This window comes from Talpa occidentalis, unplaced genomic scaffold, assembly GCF_014898055.3.
Source record: "Talpa occidentalis isolate TD23 unplaced genomic scaffold, MPIMG_talOcc4v2.1 talOcc4.3, whole genome shotgun sequence".
Taxonomy (NCBI): domain Eukaryota; kingdom Metazoa; phylum Chordata; class Mammalia; order Eulipotyphla; family Talpidae; genus Talpa; species Talpa occidentalis.
This window is the reverse complement of record NW_023603184.1, coordinates 1,484,666-1,499,921: the sequence shown is the minus strand read 5'-3', so window position 1 is coordinate 1,499,921 and position 15,256 is coordinate 1,484,666. Positions and strand designations below refer to the sequence as shown.

General features: G+C 42.0%; 1 protein-coding gene across 6 annotated transcripts in view; it reads left to right on the top strand.

Moving 5' to 3' along the window:
- Positions 1-15,256, top strand: part of CTNND1 (catenin delta 1) — a 62,658-nt gene that overhangs the window by 571 nt on the left and 46,831 nt on the right. For 5 of the 6 annotated variants that reach the window (XM_037522210.2, XM_037522208.2, XM_037522209.2 and 2 more), the window contains exon 1: positions 5,764-6,008. The exons of the other annotated variant lie outside the window; for it this stretch is intronic. The gene's annotated coding sequence lies outside the window, so the exon portion shown is untranslated. Of the gene's footprint in view, positions 1-5,763; positions 6,009-15,256 lie in introns of those variants that run through there. 6 annotated transcript variants of the gene reach the window in all.

Genomic DNA, 15,256 nt, shown 5'->3' with positions numbered 1-15,256 from the left:
TGGAATACCAGGATAAGTGATTCTGTGAAGTAGTAAGGAAAATATAAATATTGTGTCTTCTCATGAATATATTCTTATTAGGATTTGATGGCTTTCAAGGAGTAATGAGGATATGCCTTGTTCTTTTTTATTTGTTTGCTTGTTACATTTTAAAAGGACAGGTGTAGTTGGAAAAGGAGAAAGAAAGGCACTTGCATGGTCACAGGTGGGCAGAGGTCTTGGATTGCTTTAATCCATCACCATTTTATTTTATTAAAGCATGTTTTCTTTTAGATTTATTTATTTATGCATACAAGAACTGGGGTGTAGGCCAGAGGTGCAGGGGGTGAGAGGATTCACCAAAGACAGAGTGGGGAGCAAAACAGGCCGATCTACTGAAATACACTGCTGAGGGGAGCAGCGGCTGAGACAGGAGAGGTCTGCTGTACCATGTGGGTCAGCTCCCTGGCAGGGGATCAAACTCATGCCGTGGTGGCTGGTTATAACTTGATAGCACTGAGACTTTAATCCCTGTACCACTAGGGAGGCCCTAATCCAACACCAATTTAGTTAAATCTTGTGTTAGTATAATTTCTAAAAGGAATGATAAATGGCCCTCTTGTCATGGCTTCAAAAATGGCAAGCTTTCGGGGCCTCCCCCGGTGGCGCAGCGGTTGAGTGCTGGGCTGCGAAGCTGCCCACAGCCTCTGCAGCGCCGGTTCAATCCCCGGCTGCCAGTGAGGGTCCCACATGGCGCGACAGACCTCTCCTACAGCGCCCGCTGCTCCCCTCAGCAGTGTATTTCATCAGTCTGCCTGTTCTGTTACTCGCCCTGACTCTGGTGAATTCTCTCACCCTCCCTTGCCTCTGACTGTACCCAGTACTTGTATAAATAAATAAATAAATCTTTAAAAAAAAAACAAAAAAACAAGCTTTGGATGGTAATGTGTAGCCACCAGAAGGTAGGATGGAGTAAAAATAGTTTTCCTTTGTATGGCTAGCCAATGCTTTTTGGAGCTAAACTTTTTTCTTTTTCTTTCTAAAAAAGATTTATTTATTATATGCATACAAGAACTGGGGTTAGGCTGGAGGTGCAGGGGGTGAGAGGATTCACCAGAGACAGAGTGGGGAGCAGAGCAGGCAGATCTACCGAAATGCACTGCTGAGGGAGCAGTGCATGAGACAACAGAGGTCCGCTGCGCCATGTGAGTTAGCTCCCTGCCTGGAGATCGAACTCATGCCACAGTGACTGGCAATAGCTTGATAGCGCTGAGACTTTAATCCCTACACCACAAGGGAGGCCCAACCTCTTTTTGTTTTTACCAGCAATAACTGTAGTCAACTCATCACTAAAACTTGACCTTCAAACTAACCTTGCTTTCATTCTTGTATTTATTTATATATTTTTATTTTTTTTAAGATTTATTTTTATATTTATTTATATAAGCACTGGGTACAGTCAGAAGCAAGGGAGGGTGAGAGAATTCACCAGAGCCAGAGCGGGGAACAGAACAGGCAGATAGTCGAAACACAGTGCTGAGGGGAGCAGTGGGTGTGGAGGGAGAGGTCTCCGTGCCATGTGGGACCCTCGCCGGCAGCCAGGGATTGAACCGGTGCTGCAGAGACTGTGGGCAGCTTCGCAGCCCAGCGCCACCAGGGGAGGCCCTTGCTTTCATTCTTGTCCCCTCTTTAATCCATTTGTCACTTAAGCAGTAGATCTTTTCTGTGAATTAGATCCAGTCACCTTGCTGTTTAACTCTGCTCTCCTCCCAGGCTTACCTCTACATAAGAGTAAAATCCTTTCTTCCGCCTATACGCCCTTCATAATCTGATTCTGCCTATCATTTCCAGCTTGCTTTGCCAGATCCAGTAAGTCTCAGCCCTACAGGTAAGTAGAACTAGTCTTTTTATTTTCTACTAACTGAATGTAAGCAGTTTCCCTCAGTGATTTTTGTGATGCTTTCTTTGGAGATATTTGTTTTTATTATTTGTTTTTGTTTTATAGCTTTAGTTTACAACATTGTGTGTTTAGAAGTAACCACGCTTATCTCTTCAAATGTCTGTTTCCACACCATGCCCACCACCAAAGTACCAGTAACCCCCAGCATAATCCTTTGGATCCCCTCCATCCTTTGCTTCTATCCTCCTCCTCTGGTAACAGCAGTTCTACAGTTAGAATCCAAGAGTTTGTTTTGTTATGTTTTGTCTGTTCCTTTACTTAGTTTCTTAATAGTCCACATGTGAGGGCCTCCCTGGTGGTGCAAGGGGTTAAGCACCGCACTGTGAAGCAGTCTGCAGCCTCTGCAGCAAGTTCAATCCCTGGCCTGCCGGGGAGCTGCCCGCATGGCGCAGTGGACCTCTCCTGTCTCGCCCGCTGCTCTCCTCAGCAGTGTACTTCGGTCAATCTGCCTGTTCTGTTCCCCACTCTGTCTCTGGTGAATCCTCTCACCCCTCACCGCGTCTGGCCTGTACCCCAGCTCTTGTATGCATGAATAAATAAATCATAAAAAAAATTAAAAATATTCCACATGTGAGTGATGTCATTGGCATTGTCTTTGTCTTTCTGACATTTTTGCTTAGCGTGGTCTCCGTAGGTTTCACCCATGTTGTTGAAAATGGCAAGATATCAGCTTTTTCATATAACTGAGAAGTATTCAATTGTGTTTATATACCGTATCTTCTTTATCTGTTCCTCTGTCAGTGGGCATCTAGGTTGTTTCCATATCTTGACTATTGTATATAGTGCTGCATTGAACACATGGGTCCGTACATCTTTTCATATTAGTGTTTTTATTTTATTATTTTTTTTTTTTTATAGAGGCATGTTTTATTTATTTATTTTGTTTGTTTGTTTGTTTTGTTTATACATGCACTGGGTACAGTCAGAAGCGCGGGAGGGTGAGAGAATTCACCAGAGCCAGAGCGGGGAGCAGAGCAGGCAGAAGGACCGAAGTACACTGCTGAGGGGAGCAGCGGGCGGCAGGAGAGGTCTGCGCGCCATGTGGGATCCTCCGCCGGTGGCCGGGAAGCAGCCGGGGATCGAACCGGCGCCGCAGAGGCCGCGGGCAGCTTCGCAACCCAGCGCTCAACCGCTGCGCCACCGGGGAGGCCCCATATTAGTGTTTTTATATTCAAATAGATACCTGGGAGTGGAGTTGCTGGATCATATGTTAGATCATATTTATAAATTTCTGGGTCTTCTCCATACTGTATTCCTTAGAGGCCGTGCCAGTTTATATCCCCACCAACAATATGAGGGTTCTTTTTTGGAGATACCCACTTTACATAAATTTAAATTTTAATAGCTTTTTCACCACTTTGTTGCTTTGTATATATAATTTTGTTTTGAATATTATCTACACTTTAATTAATATTAAGGGGTTTCTTCTGGATTACATAACTAGTAAGCTAGCAGACTTCATTCAATGTTCATTAGTTGCTGAAAGATGAGATCTAGAAAAGAATAAAGAAAACAAAAAAAGCTAAAGATGAGATATAAAGCTGAGCTCTGGGCTACACCATGAACTAGGAAAACACTACTCATCATTTCATGAGCTTATTTTCTGGTGGGGGAGTCAGGGAAACATTTACTAATACTTGCAACATTTACTAATACTTGTTTTACTAATACTTAGTAAAACATTTACTAATACAGCACACACAGTGGTGTGCTGTCTCTAAAAAATTGTAGAATATTCTGGAATATGACTCTTATCTAGGAACCAGTGAATCAACAAACATTTCTTGTGCTATTTCCTTTGTCAATTATCTTTGGCTTTTGAACTTGTTATGGAGGACCAGGAATAGATGAAAAGTAGATGTGATAAGATGTAATAGAAGATTCCTAGATAATGAGAGTAAAAGGTTCATTTTTCTGTTGTAATGTATTCATTTTCCATGCTAGTTTGTTTGAAGCCTATCAGAGAAGTGCTGTAATGCCTGTTTGGTCTTTCGAGAAGTTCTTTTTGCACACTGAAGACCAAATGTGGGGGTCTATAAAACTATAGACCAAATATGAGGGTGAATAATGACTGGATCAGCCTGTTAGAAGGGTGCATTTACGCTGAGGGAAGGTAGTGGAATTCCACTTGAGATAGATCAGGAAAGGTGTGATTATGGTTAATCAGTGTTAATGTATTGAATGGATAAATGTGGTACCTTGAAAGCAGGCGAGGAACTTGGCTTTTATCTTGACCACACTGTAAGGTAATGGAAGGAGCGTGGGTTTTGGAGTCAGATTGATGAGGGGTTCACTTTTTAGCCAGGTGAGCTCAGACAAGTCTCTTAACCTTGCTGTGCCTTGATGTCCTCATCGGTAAAATGGCAATACTACCTCCGTGCTGGTGTATTACAAGTTAGGGGTGTAAAGTGCCTCTGGCATTATAGATGCTCCATCATTAGGCGCTATTAGTGGGCCATGGTGAGCCATTAAAGGTTTTGGGGCAGGCAGACATTGGTAGTGATAATAACTCACTCTTAGTGAGTGTATACTTTATGTCATACGTTGTTTTTAAGAGCTTTATGTTTTTTCACAGCAGTCCTTGGACATAGTCTTATCTCCATTTTATAGTTAAGGAAATGAGTGTTTAGAGAGATTATATAATTTGTCCAAGGTCACATAGAAGAAGCACGATTACTTGAATATGTGTACTTACTACAGAGGAGAAGGGTTTGAAGCCAGGCAGTCTGACTGCAGAGCCTCTGTTCTTAATCACTATCCAAGATTATTAAAACTTTATGAAGATTTATTTGGCAGCAGTCTACAGGATAGATTTTAGATTTTTTCAGTAAGAAAGAAATTTTTCAACTCATCACTGTCATCTTTGTTTAGTAATCACTAAGCAGTGACCATAAAATATGAGTCTTTTCAAGCACGTAAAATAAAGAATCTAATCTCTGCCTTTCATAGCTTATCAGTCTAAGAACATATTAAGGATAATTCTAAACCCAGAAAAAAAATACTTGTGTAATCCTTTATAGGTCAGGTGTAAAAACGAGAACGTATAAACTGAAAGTTCACAAATCAGTTTTTTTGATGTGCGACTTTTCCGTAGACACATTATTTGAAATATATTGTTGGATTCCATTTTTTCTTCCCCTCAAACACATAATAATAGCAATTTCATATGGGGACCAATGGGAAGACCGCGGTTTTACTCAGCAGCCCAGTGGATTCGGCTTCTAGTTGGAAGTGTCGCTGCTAAAAACTGTTAACAAGTCCAGGCATTTGTTTTTCCTACTGAACCCTAATGCAGTTAAATCCAAACAATGAACTGGAGAGTTTAGCTCAGCTGGCCCCTACCTTCCTAATCAACACCCAGTAGCCCCGTTTCTAGGGTCTCTTTCCGTCCCCTCCCGTCTTCCTTGGGCAGAACGCTCTGGAGCGGAAAGCAGCAAACCGAAGAGCAGAAGGCAAATAAAAGCGGCTCTTTTCTGTTTCTCCACCCAGAAAGGAAGGTAGAGGGAGCAAGCGCCCCGCCGTGGGAGAGGACCGAGGCCGAGGCGCTCCGTTCTAGAGAGCCCGCCTGCTCCTTCGGGCCCCCCGGAGCTCTGCAGCAACTCCTAAGGCATCGTAGAGGCTCCGCTTTAAATATATATATATATATATATATATATATATAAAAAACTTCCCCCGTCTCTTTCTCTCCTCCTCTTCTTTCCCCTCCTTTTTTTTTTTTTAATTTCCTATAATAAAGTTTCCCATTGGATAAAGTCGGCTCCCTGATTTATGCCTGGCTCCTATTGGAAGTTCTCAGGGGCTGACATCACTTAGGAAAGCGAGGGGGAGGGCTGCCAGATCAGTTTGTCACCACCCAGGCTCCCTAGCCTTTGGCTGGGTGCAACTTCCATTTTAGGTGTTGGAGCTGAGGGAAAAAAAAAGGAGAGAGAAAGAAGAGCAGGAAAGATCCTGAAAGGAGGAAGAGGTGGCGAAAAATCTACTACCTTGCTGGATTTGTCTTTCTCAGCACGTTTGACGAAGCCTTGGGTTTCTTTCTTAAGCGACTGGTTTTTAGAAGTCCACATTTGAGGTGTGTGCCTTTTTAAAAAATGTGTGTACGGACGGGTTAAGGAGGATCAGCCGAATCGAATTTTTGTCTTACGGTAACCGGAGGGAATTAAAAAAAAAAACGAGAGCGGGGTCTGCTATGCTGACGGGTGACTTTTAAGCAATTATTAATTTTTCTTCCTACTTTGGGGAATTCTGGTATTTTGTCATTACAAAAAGGTAAAATATCTCAGCTCCAGAAACAAACTTATACTTATTTCTAATAGAGGAAGATGATAGATTCAGAGGGGTGAGAGCAATTTTGTGAATTTACATTTTGGTGTATTCTTGTATGTTTTCTTGCATGAAGCTAACAATTTTCTGTTTTCAGCGCCCAAACCAAAAGTTGGGTTTTTTTTTTTTTTTTGGCATATTGCTTGCGGGCTGGGAAAGGAATTTGGTCAGGTTGGAAGCTAGTTATACAGATGGTTGGTTTTTCACATGGTTCAAAACTTTTTTCTTTTCCCACTTTTATCATTAGATTTGTGGAAGTGAAAACTTGCAGGAAGCTTTGCAGCTTAAATGGTGGTGGTTTTTCCTACTACAGTTTGAACTGCCCAGATCGGTTTCAGCCCTGCTGTTCTTGGGTGGATCCCTCTTTTACTTTTCCAGGTGCGGTGGGTGGGAGCTTCTGTTAGACACAACCTCCCTGCTCTGCCTTATAAAAGAAAGCAAATGGATCCATGTTAACTAAATGGCCATCCTCTTCCTCCTAAAACTGGCTTTGATGGCAAAGATTTGTGGAGTTGTATGTTCAGTCTGCAGATAATGATAAAATTTGGTTTAAGTGCTTAAAGGGATAAGGAAATTCTAATCAGGCTCTTTAGTTCACCTGAGTAAAGTGGAAACACACCTGAAAGTGTTTCCAAGCTTTGTGTTCTCTGAAAGGGCCTTGGATTAAATAAGGTTAGGCTGACAGAACACAGATACAAACTTTAGTGTTTAGATTGCATTTGAGAGAGCAAAGGGGAATTTTTGTTTTTAAACCTACTCGGAAGTTGTTTTTAGGAGGCGAGTTGTTTAGTTAATTTGCCGTGAAATCAGAAATCTGTAGAAGCCAAAGACCCATGGTTGTGCTTTCATGTCATATTTAATCTTAAGATTTGTGTTATTTTTGTTTTTGCAAATACATTGTTGCAAAAATACTGATTCTGGATAATTACATAGCCAACTCATCAGTGGATGAAAACTGGGTGTTCTTTCTTTTCCTCTTGAAAAAATCGAAATTAGTTTGAAATTTACAGCTGGAATAGATACTGCCCCAATTGCCACAACATGGGCCTTAATATGTGAGCTGCTCATTAGCTTTAAACTGGTGTTATCTTTATTAATCCTCTGATTTAGGAGTTCCCCCCCCCTCCCATTCTTTTCAGACCACAACGCTTCCTTCAATTTCTTTTTGAGGATATTTCTTGAAAGATTATTTCATCCTGTGAGAGTGTGGCTTCAGAAGAAATAGAACTTTGTCCATCCTTTTAATATGATCTATGCTAGGACTACAGTACGTTTTAAATGTCTGGATCTCATAATTGTCACAAGTGCAGTTAATAAAGAAGACAACGTGTACAGTTTGTTGGGCTGTAGCTTTTGCTTAACATTTTCCAAATTTTCGTTCGGCTGTTCTCTGCCTCGACTCCGGCCTCGGGGAGATTTCCTGGTGGGTCTTTGGAGGGTTGGTCATGCCACTGCCAGAGTGTCGGTTTCCCACTCAACCTTTAGGGGGAGGGTTGAGGGAATCTGAAGGAGTACAAAGGCAGTTTGAGTACCGGTTCTGGATGACTGAATGGTGGTGTCAGGTCCAGCGTTTAATATTGGGCTTTGTGTAGCTGCAGCGAGCAGCCCAGGGACTAGCGTCCAGGACTGTTTCCACGGACGGAGGCATTGTTTTGACTGGTGTGCATTCTAGAGCCTTCTGGATACGACGGAAGATTTGTCTTTTACCTGCCTCACACCGGTAATTCTTTCAAGAGATATAACCAGGAGTGTGAATAAGTAAATTTTTTGTCTTTCATTCACCTCATTTCGGTCTTCAGGTAAAAAAATGATAGCAAGTAAGTATGAGTGGAACAGATTTTTCTTTCCTTGTTTGACTCCTCTATACTCTTGGTTCCTTTGTTATGTGACTAAGGTTGCAGTCTTGTGTTTCAGGTGGGGATCGCCCTCGGTTGTTAGAGTTCTGATACCTTTCCTAGGAGCCCAGTTATGGAGAGTCAGAGGGGCTGGAACATGTTCTCTCAGCTGCCATAAAGACCGGGACTATTGGAGAGCTTAAAAAAAAAAAAATGCTCTGAGAAATTGCAACTCAGTGTAGGTTTCTGAGGTACTTGCTCTCTAGGGATGGGTGAGGTAGGATAGATGCAGATGAATTAAGCATAGGTCACCGTTCAGTTGGAATAACAAAGTGATTAGTTCTGTATAATGTATTGCTTTCTATTTTGGTACCTGATCATCCCCTATTACTAACTGCCAGCCCCTCCCTTTGTGTGTGTGTGTGTATGTGTGTATGTGTGTGTTAGCGTGTGCCAATCATTTTGCATACACTATTTACTTAATTTTCCACAGCAGCTTTTTTTTTTTTAAAGGAATTTGAGCCTCAGAGAAGCTGAGGTTTGCTAAAAATCTCGCTGCCTATAAGTGGCCAAGGCCAGTATTAAATCCTGGTCTGACTAACTACAAAGTCCATGGACTTAACCACTAATACACTGCTGTTCTCCAGAGAGAACAGAAACAAGAGCCAGAACTAAACCCAGCCCTTCCTAGAGGCAGGATTGTTTCATTTTGTGGAGGGTTGGAGATTTCCAGCCCTTCCTTGTTGGGATAATGTATGCAAAAACCTATTTTCCATTAGGTCCATGGGGAGCTGGATATACTAGAATGGATTTTATCTCAATCTTTAAAACAGGTCTTTTCAAATGCACACCATTGCTCTCCTGATTTCTTAAACTTATCATGGGGAAGGGCTTAAACTTCATTTGAATATCAGTGAAATTTCTTAGAGAATTTTCAGCTGTGTGGTTTGGAATGTTATTGCCAACTTGAAGGGAGAGGTTTATAGCTTGGAAGGTGGATTTACTGAGATATGCTGCTAAGAGAAGCAGCAGGCGAAACAGGTCTGCCGCGCCAGTTCAAATGTTTTTGTCACTATGAAAAATTGTCTATTTTTGCCTTTTCCTCTGGACTGAAATGCTTGAGTGTAGGTGTTCTTATCTCTGTACCTTCTTAGCACCTTTCTTAATGTCTGGTGTCTGAGATGCTCAGTAAGCCTTAGTTAAACAGGACACTTGATAGGAATCAATGAAGGACTGTTGTGGGGAAGGCTGAAGGGAAGCTGAGATAGGAAACAATACAACATAGATAAATAAAATCGTAATTTTGCAACTTGACTAGAGTCTGTAGTTTTAACCTTTTGTGCATTTCCTCCCTCCCTTTTTTAAGTAAAGTTTTTGAAAATAATTTAAGATTTAAATTTTTCTTTAATCTGTTTCTTTTCTGGACAGGCAGTTTAAAGAATAGTGTAAAGGGCCTCCCTGGTGGTGCAAGGGGTTAAGACGTAACCTATGAAGCTGTCCGCTGCATCTGTAGCGCGAGTTCCATCCCTGGCCTGCCAAGGAGCAACCCACATGGCGCGGCAGACCGCTGCTCCCCTCAGCAGTGTATTTCAGTCAGTCTGCCTGTTCTGTTCCCCCTCTGTCTCTGGTGAATCCTCTCACCTCCCCCTACCTCTGGCCTGTACCCTAGCTCTTGTATGCATAAATAAATCAATCTTTAAAAAAATAATGTAAAAAGTAAGGGTCCTGGTCAGTTCATTTCATAATACAGACAGCTGTTCACTCCAACTACTCCTGAAACTTTGAATGTAGCCATTCTAGAGAGAGGAACTAGTTACCTACCTGCTCTTCCTAGGGCTGTAGCAGAGAAATACGGCTTTTAGCCATGTTGGAAGTCAGTGGTTTTTATACTTGTTAAAAAAAAAAAAAAGACTTAGGATGATAGTTTTCAAGTCAGTAGTTAAAAGAAAGTTATGTTTGGATAGCATACCTTCGCCACGAAACTTCAGATTTTGTTTGCAAAGTGTATTGGGAGGTCTATGAATTTAAAAATCCAAATTGATTTTCATGAATAATAGTGACAAAAAACTTGCCTAAAGGAATGAACCCTATGTAATCAGTATGTGAATAACTACACGCATTCTTCTCATGTTCTCTTCCCTTGCAAAAGGGGCTAAAAGCCATGAGAAGCTGAATTAGGGATTGCTCTGCCTAAATGCTGCTGCTTCCAAGGTTTCTAATAGAATATTGGTGGAAACTAGCAGAAAGATTGTGAGGCGGGAAGGACAGCTCTTCTGGTTAGAACTGACAAAGGGAAATAACACAGATCGATTTGTGTGGTTATATTGTGTGCTATATTTTTGGAAGAAATTTTCCCCCTAATTCTGCTTGAAATTGCATGTCCTTGATGAGTAAATATCAAGCATTGACAACAGGGCCCACATGGACTATTCTGGTTTCAGGACAGTGTTCCCCATTTTTTTTTTTTAATAGAGGCATGTTTTATTTATTTATTTGTTTGTTTGTTTGTTTTAATACATGCCCTGGGTACAGTCAGAAGTGCGGGAGGGTGAGAGAATTCACCAGAGCCAGAGCGGGGAGCAGAGCAGGCAGAAGGACCGAAGTACACTGCTGAGGGGAGCAGCGGGCGGCAGGAGAAGTCTGCACGCCATGTGGGACCCTCCTCTGGTGGCCGGGGAGCAGCCGGGGATCGAACCGGCGCCGCAGAGGCCGTGGGCAGCTTCGCAACCCAGCGCTCAACCGCTGCGCCACCGGGGAGGCCCAGTGTTCCCCATTTTTATGGCCACTTCTCCAGTGAGTCCTTCAGTGTGATGTGAGAGGTGAGGGCAACTTAGATCAGGCACAGAGTGGGGTCATTATAAGAATCCAGTGTGTTCTTAAAACATTTGCTGGCCAACAGGTAATTTGATTGTCACTTTCATAAAACATGTCCCATTATATGTTGATAAAAGCAACTATTAGCCTTTTTTATTTTTATTTTTTAAAAAGATTTATGCACACAAGACCTGGGGTACAGGCCCGAGGTGCGGGGGTGAGAGGATTCACCAGAGAAAGAGTGAGGAGCAGAACAGGCGGATTGACTGAAATACACTGCTGAGGGGAGCAGCGGGCGAGTCAGGAGAGGTCTGCTGTGCCATGTGGATAGCTCCCTGGCTGGGGATCGAACTCATGCTGCGGATGAGTGGCTGCGGATAGCTTCATAGGTTGCGTCTTAACCCCTTGCACCACCAAGGAGGCCCTATTAGTTTCAAACCTACAGGAAAGTTGCAAGAATGGCACAGTAATTCTTGCAAACCTTTCATTTCATTCAGTGATTTTAAATCAACATGTCCACCAAATAGGAATTTCCGACCTAAAAGTTCCACAGCTACTGAGAGTCAAGGCAACATAGCAGTGGTTAAGAGTGTGGGTGCTGGAGCCCCACTACCTGGGGTCACCTGTCCTGCCACTTCACTAATGTGAGGGCAGTGATGTCAACCATCTCGTAGGAACGTTGGTCAATTATGCAAAATTCCTAGTAATACTTTGTGTTTTCTGTTAGGAAGGATGCATTTAATGAATTCAAAACATCATTTGCCTGTTGAACTAAATGTCTTTTAAAGATTTCGTAAAACCTGAGAGTCGTGGATATAGATGCTTATATTACAGAATAAATGAGCTTTCTGGAATGGTACGCCAAAAAGTGTCTTTAGTATACCACAATTTGGAGACTGTACGGGTGGGGTTGTCCAAAATAAGGGTGCTGTGGGAATGGGTGACTTTTACAGCAAATCGAAGTGAGTGGGGGAAGAGAAGCAGGTGGCAAAGACTGGGCTATCTTGTGGTAATTTCTTCAGAGACTTGGGTACTTTAGGATAAAAACGGCAATGCATGTTTCTTCCATCTTTTTGTATCTACAAGAGGAAAATAATTTTAGCATCCAGGCATAAGCTTTCAATTTTGGCATAGAATGGATTGAAAAGGCTTCGTTTGGATTTATTATTCCTGTCTTTGAACCATATTCCTTACCCTGAAGTCTCACATGTCCAACCAGGATCTTGTAGGATGATGTTCAGTTGTATTGGTTGTACAGGAAACAGTTACATAGAAATGAAGACAGGCTTTTACTCTCCCTTTTCTTGATATAAACCTCCCTCTCTCATGTTCAGGAAATGTCATTCTTTATTTTCAGCTGTCTTTTTATGGACATTTGCAAAACTGGGACATGTAGAAATTTTGAGTTGGTCAGTGCTTCCTGTGAGAAGTGTGCTTCTGAGAAAGAGATCACTCTTCTAAGTGGAAAAGTCAAACTGGCCTGTGGGAAATATATGTGTGCTAGATGCAGCCTTTTGCCTAGAGTCTTTTAGGTTTCTTCCAACTTAAGGCTTTTCTTCTTTTTCGTCTCTTTATACTAAATAACCCATGAAACTAGTGTTCTGAATAGCACTTCAACCAGTTTCTTATTGGCATTCCATAGGTTCCTATCATTAAATCCACACCCTGCTCTCCACAGTTTTAACCCAGGATGAATATTAAGATATCTGTTTATTTCACTTAGATATGGTTTAGGATTAATTGTTGTGATCGGTGAAATTGATCTCTTCTTAGTAATTCACATCTTGTTTAGCTTTCAGATTTTCAGATCTCATCCACAGTTACTCATTAGTTACTTGTTCTATTACAGTTGATAGTATAGCAAAAGAAATGTACTTTTTCCCCGAGTAAATTATCAGTTTTGTGTGTGCTTCCCATGTTGTTCTGTATTGGAATGCAGTGACACATCGAGAGGTCTCTTTGTGGAGTGAAAAGACTTTTGTTTCAGAAAGCTTGTATTTTATGAAACCAAAACATATTCTGATGGTTGAGGATGATGTAAGACATTGTCAAAAAAACTAGGTCAGCTTTTCAATACCTTTATCAAAGCACCTACAGTTCCCATTTCATTGCAGGTGAAGTAAATCTCATTGAAGTAAAGTAGCTGGTGTATATTCAGCACACTGTTAAAGTAGGGTAGTCTGTTTTAGAGAAGACACTGCTGCCAATCTGATTTCTTTTAACTGTCTCTTTGTTGGAGTGGGATGGGGGAGTTCTGTAACCTCTCTGCACTGCTCTCCATTGACTGCTTTGTAAGGCAGGGCAGAGTTGGCCATTTGAATGTCTACCCTGACAAAGACCAACCCAATCTGTAGTGAAGGCTGTGGGAAACCCCTGGTGATTGGCCTGACATCACAATTAGGGAAGAAGTGTAGAAAGAAAAAAAAGAGACATTGCTTTATTTTTTTAAGATTTATTTATGCATGTATGAGCTGGAGTGCAGGGCAGAGGTGCAGGGAGTGAGAGCATCACCAGAGACAGAGTGGGAAGCAGAACAGGCAGATCTACTGAAATACACTGCTGAGGGGAGCAGCAGTGAGATAGGAGAGGTCTGCTGCACTACTATATGGGTCACCTCCCTGGCCAGGGATCGAACTCATGCTCTAGTGGCTGCAGATAGCTTCATGGTGCTGAGACAACCCATTGTACCACCAAGGAGGCCCCTAATTATTTTCATTTTTATTGGAAAGGTAAAATACTGAAAAATTTGCCATGCACTGGAATACAGGAGTACCAAAGAGGCGTCACAGAGCTTATACTCTAGTTGGATAAATAAGCAAGTAAATATATAGTATGTCAGAGTGTGATGATAATACTATTGAGTAAAAGATGAAGCAGATTATGTAGGGTGGTGAATAAGAAGTGCCAGGGTAGGGATGTTTTATAGGTTTGGTTTTATAGATCTGGTCATGCACTATACAGTACGAAGAAAAGCTTGTGTGTATTTGGGAGGTGAGACGAAAATTTTCTTCCCTAGAGAAATATGTTTCTCCATTGTTTTTATCTGCTTAGTCTGTTTTCTGTGAACAGGAGAAGTGAGAGCCTAGATCTGGTAGTTTCCTTTTGAGCACAATTGTTGGTTTGGTTTATGAGTCTTGGACTAAATGTTACAACTGCTTCCTTATCTGCTGCTTTTCCTTTTGCTCATTTGGCCAGAAAACTGCTTCCTTAGTGTCCGAATCATTGGGCTTTAATGGCCTCTTTATTGGTCACCGTGTCCACATTTTTGTCTTCCATGTCGGGGAACATGGTCACCCTTGATAACTAAGTGTATGTCTGTTTTCCCTTTTCATAGGTATGTTCAAGCAGTGAGGGCGATTAAGGCTGCTTAATTTTGGTGGGGTGAGGAAGAGGTACCAACTCTTCCATGACTGGTGTTCTGTGGCAACCATATAGGAAAGTGAAAGGGTAATTTGATTATTAGAGGACGTATCTTGAATCACCCATTCTTACTTTCCCTCCTTTCTGGTTTAGCTAGTCTGTCCCCAGTGAGAGTCTCATCTAAGTTTGGAGGTTAGCCTTGGAACTTGACCTGGTTACCTTCAGTTCTTCCCTTTAATTATACCTATCTCCTTGGCATCCTGTTACTTAATATCATCCTTAGGAGGTGACCTCAATCGGGAAACATTTTTTCCCCTTCCATCCCCTCCTCCATTGGTCAGGTAACTGCATCATCATGGGTAAGAAGTATTCTGGGCAAAAATTCTCCCAAAATTCGAAGTTGCTTTATAGAACTGTTTGAATGTATTACTTCAACATTTATAGGTGTTGGTAGTTGTCTTGAAACTGTGTATTATCAGTGCCATTCTTCTTTTCCTAGAGCTTCAGTGACAGATGTTTCCTTGTGGAAATATTTCCCTTTATGGTTCTTCTATTTTTATTTACTTTTTTTAGAAGTGGGGTACAGGCCAGAGTTGCGGGGGGTGAGAAGATTCACCAGAGAGAGCGGGGAGCAGAACAGGCAGATGTACCGATATATATACTGCTGAGGGGAGCAGCGGGCAAGACAGGAGAGGTCTGCCACGCTGTATGGATTGCTCCCAGCCAGTGGGGGATCGAACCCGCACGGCAAAGGCCACAGACAGCTTCACAGCACTGCACTCAACCCCCTGCACCACCAGGGAGGAGGCCCTATGATTCTTCTAAAAACGTTTTGCCACTCACTTGCTCTTACTTACACCAGAAATTAAAGTGACTTTCTTGTGTAGGTATTAGAGGGGACACTTGAATCTAGAGTTTCTGGTTGTTCCTGTTGTCAGTTGACAATGATCTAGGGTCTTGAATGGAGATTTAGGACTGTGATTTCTTT